Genomic DNA, 8,592 nt, shown 5'->3' on the forward strand with positions numbered 1-8,592 from the left:
TCCACCACCAGCCTCTCATGGGGTGCTGGGCCATGCTCCCCTTTTTGTCCCAACCACAGCCTCCGCCTCTTGGAACGGCTGCAGACCACAACGTATTGCAGACGGATCAATAGGAGGGCAGCGTCCCTTGATGGATTCATGGCTGAAGCCTCCATCCATCTTCACGGAGCCACTTTCTGTCTCTGAAGCATGGGAGAGGGCAGGAGGAAATCAAGGTCCTTCCTGTATCTGCTGGACCAAGGCACATGTGGCCATGCAGGGCTGTACCCCAGCACGAGTGCAGCCAATGACCCATCCCAGACACCAAGGGGTAAATGATCCTGGCCCAGTAATTAAAGGGAATAAACAACACAGACATAAATCTTCCAGCGTTAGTGGGATTTAATCAACTGTGTCATTGCTTTGGCAAAGATGTTTGAAAATATGTAAAGCGCTGGTAAATTCAGTAAACTCTTTGTTTCTTAGCTCTCCTAACACCCCTACCCTTGACAAGTGACAGGATGAGACACACTCCAGAGCCACCTCTGTGTCACTTTTCACTTCAAGAAGCCCAACTTTCGAAAGGAGGCTTGAGAAAGCTCCCACACCCTCAAGCAGCCTGGATTCAGCCCATTCACCAAGCGAATCGTGGGTTGAGGACACAGCTCCATGCTCTGGTTTTGGGGGCTTCGTGCACCCCAGGGCACCTTGCAGCGGGGAGCACCAGAGACTCCATTTCCATGCCAAAACCCTGGGGATTGTCCTTAGCCATCCCAGCCTGCCCATGGCCACCGAGTGGGACATGTGCAGTGGCCACGCTCTTCTCAGGTGGCCAAAGTGCGAGGTGATGGGAGGAAAGCAAAAGTGAACGTCAACTATTTTTAGTCCAGGAATTGGTTGTCAGGGTCATGAAGATAATTCCTTCCCCATATATCAGGGAGACGGCTGCAGTGCTATTTGAAAGGCCTAATTGAGGGGATTTATAGTAAAATGCAACTTGTCAGATGTGGCAAAGGAAAAATAAAACAGTCCCTGAGACAAGGAAATCAGTCCATTCGTCATGGTTAATCTCAAACTCCCCGGTGCGGTGCAGAGACAAACGTGGGAGATGGGTATTAGGGATGGGGAGAATGAAGAGAAATATCAGATCTCCAGGAAGGAGGGAGAGGAGTGATTTAGCCTGATTTTATCTGCCTTCGGTGTATTATTATTATTATTATTATTATTATTTTATGTAACTGCACACGGTTTGACAGTCCTGTTCCTGAGCAGCTCCATGACGGCTGCTCTGTGGGGCTGTTTGTGTGACTTACACCACCACAGTGCTCCTGCATTGTCCCCTGCAGCCGCTCCCTTCCATTGTTTGGGAAAAACGTGCAACTCCATGTGTCCATCCTGCACAACGGGGATGAGACTGGGGCCAGTCCTTGCACTGGGGGAACACGGCACCTGTGTCCCTGCTTCCCTCGTGGAGCATCGGTAGCAGTGTGGGCCATGGGGCTTTGCTTCCAAGTGGGATGTCTGCAGGAAAAAAAATAATCCTCATCATGGACATGTAGATCAGGTTGATGGAAGAGTGGAGTTTGGCTTCTCAGCTGAAAACACAGCTGAGATCAGCAGTGTGCCTCAGTTTCCCCACCAGTGTGTTGGGAGTGTTTCTTTACTGCATAAAACGAGTGAAGCTGAGGATGCTCTTCAGTGTGTTCTTGGTGGAGGAAGGACTGTCAGCACGTGGAACTGCGTTAGCAACTGCAGGCTGAGAGAAAACCAACACAACCACGACACAAGTTTCTCCCAGGGACGTGCTTTTTGCCCTAGTTTTAAAATCCATTTTCAGGCTTTCTGTCCTGTGTCTGACCCTTTTCCCTCCTCCTAGACTAGCAGTGAGGGGAAGAACATGCTTTCAAATTCTACCTGATAAAAGAAAGCGGTTGTTGGGACCAGGTTTCCCTTATTCCAGGTCATCACTCCATATAATCGTGCCCCAAATTCGGGGAGCCCCGTTGTATTTGATTGCTCTGCAGAGCCTGCCTCGTCCCTGCAAGTCTTACAGCTCCTCTGAAAGGAAGCGCAGGAAAGCTTAAACCACAGACCTGCCGAATATGTTGCAGGGAGGGAAGCCAACGGCTTGTTACTCAATCAACAACCTCCTTTAACGGTTATTACCTTAGAGCTGTGCTGGCAGAAAAGCTTCTGGGTCCTGACCTTGAGGAAGCCTTGCGTGGCCTCTGGACACTTCAGACCCCTGTCCATCCCATCACACCCTGGTGGAGATGCAGAAGCTGTCCATGCAGTCATGCAGGGAGAGAAACCAGTGTTCTCCTGGGAGAATGAAAACCCAACTAAGTCATGCATTGGGCTGGGTTTTGCTCTGACTCATTGCTCTATGCAGTAAACGACTTATTCCTTCAGTACACAGATAATTCCCTCCCACCCCTTCTTCTCCCCTCCCTCAGACTGTGTGCATCAATAAGAGATACCATGTTAACAAAAACACCAAAACTGCAAATTAAAACAAGCAAACTCAAGGAAGCTGGGAAACCCACAAAGATCTGGGATATAACTGAACATCTCATATGATTTCTAAGTTTCTCAAAATAGCCTGTCATATTTTTCAAATTTCTTTGGGGAGGAAGTGTCAATTTTGAATAGAACAGAAACACAAAAGCTTTTGTTTTACAGCTAATTAAACTTCAAGGCAGAATGCTAAACTAATCATAATAATAGTCATAATTATTATTTTCCTCAATAAAAATGCTTTTAGCTAAGTCAACCATAATTTGCCAATGTGCAGACTGGCATTTCCCATTAAACAAAAAGCCGCAGTTTGTGGTTGGGGAAAAACTCCACAGTGTTCCTCTGGAGACTGATCCCAACAAACCACCTCTGCTTTCCTGGACCGTGTGACAGAGATGCATGACCCTGTCAGGCCAGAGCCGTCCTGCTGGGGGCTGTGTCTGCATCGGCAGCACAGGGACTCGTTGCGTTGTACATGATGCTGTTGCATGGAGGTACATGAGTTGCATGGGTGTACATGATGCTGTTGCATGGTGGCCGGTGCGGCTCTGCTGACGCAGGGACATGCCTGTGCCTCTGGGGTTCTGCCAGTGTACGGCCACATCCAGAGTGTTGCAAATGTTACAAAGGATACACCCTTCCTTTGGGCATGACCACACAACATCACGGGCAATGCACGTGTTGTGGGTGATGGAAATGTCCTGCGAAGATCACGGCAAGCATTGTGACTTCCTCAGAAACGGCTTGTGGCAAAAATAGCTCCCCATTCATCAGGTCTGTAAACGCCAGTCAAAGCAGGAGAGATTCTGGATGTCTTTCAAATCTGGTTATTTATTCCCTGTACATTTGATGAAATATTAATCTCCTCATCTCCAAAAGCAATCAAATAAAACCCAGAAGGAATGACGCACAGGGCCTTGATGCAGAGAGCAAAACGGCAAAATAAAAATAAAACAAGAATCCAAACCCATTGTAAAATCCTATAAAAGGCATCTCTGTGGTGGCATGAAGGGCAGAGACAAAGTGACCTGGTGCCCTCAGGTGGGCTTGGGAAGCTAAGAAAGACCCTGCCAGGAAGGGTATGAAGAGAACTCAGATCAGACAATTGCTTGGGCAGTCTTAAGCTTTCCTGTAAGGGCTGTTGGTGGGATTTCTTTGAAGGTTTCCCCTTCTTTCTCTTATGCCTTAATTAGAGGGTGGGTTCGTGCCAAGCCACCAGCCAGCTTGGGCCATTGCGCTGGGAGATGGGAGGAAGCCAGACGGTGGATGTGTTGGAGGTGGTGCCGGCTGTTTCTCGTAGCAACGGCGCCGTTTGGCACGACGGGGACTGGCAGTCTCGCGGGGAAGGAGCTTTGATACGGAGACATCTCCCTTCAAAGCTCCACACTCATACAAGGCCCCGTCTCCATCTGCTTCAGGATAATGCGACCTGAAAATGGACTCAGGCCTTGTTTGAGGTGTTTTGCGTGACCATGTCCTCCAAAGCCACGTTCCTCCATCTTTCTCGGCCCAAGAACACTCTTGGAAGACATTCATGGCTACTGTGGATGGTGCCAGTACAAAATGGTTTGTACATGCAGTCAGAAAAAGTCTGGCAAAGAGTTGTCCAGTTTTCTATCCTTTCAGCCCTTTTTTTTTTTTTTTTAAATATTTGGGGATATTGGCACATCTTTTCTTTACAATACCCTCACAGACAATCTCCTGATATTTGATGAGTCCAAAAGCTTTCCACCTTCTCTGTTTCTCCAGCTGTGTTCAGAAGAGGTGCTTATTGGGGGAAGTGATGGGAAAGTTAGCTTGCCTACTCGCTGCAGTGATAAAATTATTTGGCTATGTTGGAAAAATACTCTTTGTATCAAATAGTTTTTTCTCTAGGCACATGTTGACTATGATCCTGTAGGTCTTCCCTGGTTCAGCTGGGGAAAAAGGCCAGTCGTTTACTTGATATCTTTTGGTTTTGTCTCTTTTCTATAAAGTCCTTCTCTCCATGAGAAGCACAGAGATTATTAATATACCTATAATACTTCATTCTGTAGAGTTTAAGGCCCTTGATAGTTCACTAAGTGTATTTCTCATGCATGTTTTATTCCATCATTGCTCAGCCAAGAATCTTCCTTCATTAGGAATAATTAACTGCTGACTAAGGGTCAACCAAAGGACTGCAGTTTATTACAGGAGGAAAGAGGAAATCACAGACTGGTCTGCAGAAAGGGATCCAGTTTGGACAGGGATGTGTTTCTCCCTTCAGCGTATGTTCTGGAGTGTCTTAGTGGTGGGCATTGTGTGTGAATGGGAAAGTCGGGCATGGCAGCCCGCACCTCCCTCCTCACACATGGAGCATTGCTGTGGCAACTGCAGTAATTTCTTCTGCAGAACAGTTAATAACAGGGCAGAGCTGCCTTTGGAGCCGTGCACTTCCCTTTTTCTGGATGAGGAGAGGAGAGGAGAGGAGAGGAGAGGAGAGGAGAATAAAAACCCCTCCGCTTTTCCTCCTTTCCCACCTCTTTGCAAAGCAGCATATCCCACTTGCAGAAGATTTCTCTTCCTTGCAGCCTGACTCCTCCATCTCCTCTGTGCATGTCCTAGGCTATCTGGGACAGAGCCAGGTATGAAGCTAGAGGCAACTTTCACATGCAGCCTCCTGCATGGGGAGTTTTTGACCTCGGGCTACCCAGGAATGCCTGCTGGCAGGAATGATGCTCACCAGTGAAAAGGCAGCCTGGGTGAGGCTCCATCTGTGCTGATGCTGGGCTGCAGGAAAGCCGAATGCCCAAATTCACCCAGACTGTGGGACATCACCAGCCTGTGCTGTGGTTCAGATGTGCACTGGGGCAGGGCAGTCTTCCCTTTCTGTATCCCAGCCACAAGACAGGACATGATGCCTGAACCTCTCAGTGATGCAATTCAGTGGGACTGAATCCAGCAGCAGAGCCCTCATGGATGCACTGACAGATGTCTGCTATAGCTCCTTCCTCTCCCCCCATCCATCTCCCCTGCTTTTTCCTGCCTGCTGCACAGATGACAGCCTCCAGGGTGCTGGGACCCCGGCTCAGGGCCGGGATGTGCAGCTAGCAGCCTCAGCATCTAATTCGATTCTACAATCTTGCTGCTTGTGTTTTACCAATTATCCAGAGAAGCAGCTCAGAAACCAGCCGCACAGATAACTGCAGGTTTACATCTTAAGCACGGGAAGGAAATGGGCAGCAACTGGAGCTGCCTCTTTGTTCTTGTGCCAGCAGAAGGTGCATTGGCAGCGCTCTTACCTGCGAGCAGATGAAACCCACACTCAGCTCCGCCAGGCACAGTCCGTCGTCCCAGCTCATGAGCTTTACAGAAAGGCAATCGCGTCTACTCTGGAGCGGGGACGTGGTCTCATGGGTCTTTTTCTACTTGGAGTTTTGTTGCTACACAGGATGACTCAACACAGCTAAAGCCTCCACATTCCCATTAACTTCAGCATAAACATCTAAATTAACTAAATTTGCAATGTTTGGCTCCAGCTTGGCACTTCATTGCGCTGGTCTGCTCAGAGCTACCTCCAGCGGGAAGGTGTGCTCAGCAAGATGCACAATCCAAAATTTGCCCCATTTAAGGCTGAGTGAGCTGCTGCCTTTGAAAGCACTCTGCACTTTGAAAGCTTTGCTGCTGCCAAGAAAGTCATTGCCGTGTCCATGAATTCCTCCCCCACGGGAAGGAACTGGCTGTTTGCTTTCTAGGCAGAGAGGTGTTTGTGCTGCTCAGGTTTACCCTTGAGTCTCAAAATACTGGTCTGTGTTCAGGCTCGAGATCCTGAATCCGCAGGAACGGTCACCTTCCATTCAAACAGGAAAACTGGGAAAAGAAGGCTAAAAAACATCACCCAAAGGCACGCAATCTGGGAAAGTAAGAACCCCAAAGTGGATCTTTTATTTTTTATAAACCATCTGGAAATTTCAGCTTTTTAATAGCTGGGGCCTTCCAGTCAGTGGGGGTGACTCATTCAAGAGCAGGTGAGAGGCTCCCCTGAAGCTGAAGGTGACAAAACAGGTCGAGTGAGGCACAGAAATGCCTTTCGAGAAGTTCTGGTCCAGGAGATATTTTTCCTGGGCACTTCCAAGGGCAGATCACAGGAGCTACGGCTGCTTGGTGGGAAGCTGTCACTTCTGCCGCCCTCAAAACCTTGCAAGTATTTCCCTTCAGAAAGCCGCGGGGAGGAGGCTCAGTTTTTACAGACTGCCTGGAGCGTACTGGAGGCTTGGCAGCAGATAAAAGGCCTTTAACCTGAAATTAGCTGTGCAGTGTCAGGCAGGGGAGTGGGCAGGGGGAAGCAGGTCAGACTGTGAGTGCAGCGGCTGCTCGGGCTGCTCACCTGGGTCTCCAGTAACATCATTTGTGGTTCTCCTCCTCTTGGGATTTCTAGTGTTGGTTAATCTTTCTGACAGCTAATCCCAGCCAAGAGGCACAACAGCTCTCTTAGCATCACCTGATCTGTCTCCTTAAGCTTGGCTTGTGCAGGTTCAGTAATTTAGTAGGCGGTGAGTTTGCCAGGGGGTCTTTTCCTCCCCATGTACAAGCAGTTCGGGTCCGGGTGTCCTCCACAGATGAATTTTGCTCCTATGGACAAAGCCGCGCTTGCAGGGACCAGTGTAAAAGCCTCTCTGGGTTGCTGGGGTTTGAGAGGAGCTTACTGAGCTGCTGGGCATTTACAGTCAAGGCTCTGCAAGAGGATGGGAGCCTGGTCCAGCCTCAGAGAGATACTCTAAGGTCTTGGTGTCCTTAGATGTCTAGTAACAGGGATCCAAGAAATGCCTTAGCAAGGTAAAATTTTGTGAAAGAGGAGGGATGTGTCCTTGTCCTTGGCCGAGTTATGTCTGAGCAGCTTCCACCATGGCTGAATCCCCGGCTCCAGAGTGGTGCCATGTGCAAGGAGGTCAGAACTAAATGAATCGCCAATCTGTCACTGCCTCCGGGCAGGGATTGGACATTTATTATCCTGCGTGGTACACCTATAGGGAATGCATCCCGCGCTCTCAGCAGACAAAGCAGCCTGGGCAGGGATAGCAGCGGTTATTTATGTAGCACTGCCAACGTGCTGAGCCAGCACTGGAGCCTGCTGCACCCCGTCCCTCCCCAGGACAGGGAACTGCCTCCCAAGCAAATTCCCACGTGGGCTCTATAGGCAGCATGTTTGAGACAACATCCTGCTCTCCAGCGCAGCGATGTAGGTCACAGAGCTGCTTCTCTGAGGCACCTCCATCCCTTTGACCTCCTCCAGTGGGGGAGACGATGAATTATTTCTAGGGTTCTTCAATATGACTTTTGTGTGTTCAATCCATCAGATGTTGGCTTGCAGAGGTCTACACTTGCCTGGCACTTCCTCAGCTCCTGCCTTCAAAAGCTGGGATTTCCCAGTGGTTCCCCTTCCCTCTTGCCAGTCTGGGCAGAGCAAAGAGGGTTGGCTGCCAGCACCCTGCCTGGGAGTGCGCCGGGCTCCCCAGGAGGTGCTGCCTGAGGGAGATGGGTTCCGAGGAGGAGGCACGTAGGGAGCGTGGGGAGATGGAGGAGGAGGAGGAGGAGGGCTGCTGAAAGAGCAGAGGGTGCTGGGAAGGAGGGAAGCAGTGACAGCAGCAGACTGACAAGATTGGAAGAGCAGACCACAGGAAGGTGGGAACCGTTTGAATACTGGAGTCCCAAAGGCTAATCCCTCCATCACGAGACGGACCCAGACCACCATGACCTCGTGCAGCTTCCTCCTCCTGCATCTCCTGGAGAGCGGCAGCCGTTTGGGAAATAGGCCGTTTTCCAGTGTTTTCTGGTCCTATGAGCAATCCGTTTGGGCAAACCTCTGTGCTTTCATTTCCCATATTGCAAACTCGGCAAATTACAAGCTAAGCCCAGCTCGTAAAGGGTGTTTTAGAGGCAGAGCAGAGTGTCTCAATGCTTTTAACAGGGTGAATTACAGAGCAGGATCCCGACGCGATGTGTGTGCAGGAACTTCACCGGGTCTCTTGCCACGAACACAAGCAGCTGGCTTCAAGCCCAGGGGGAAGAGTGGTGCTGAGTTTAAGAAAAGGGGTATCACCCCCGAGGAGATGCTGTTTGTGCCTGGCCGAGGGG

Source organism: Athene cunicularia (genome assembly GCF_003259725.1).
Source record: "Athene cunicularia isolate RWA chromosome 27 unlocalized genomic scaffold, athCun1 chr27_part1, whole genome shotgun sequence".
NCBI lineage: Eukaryota > Metazoa > Chordata > Aves > Strigiformes > Strigidae > Athene > Athene cunicularia.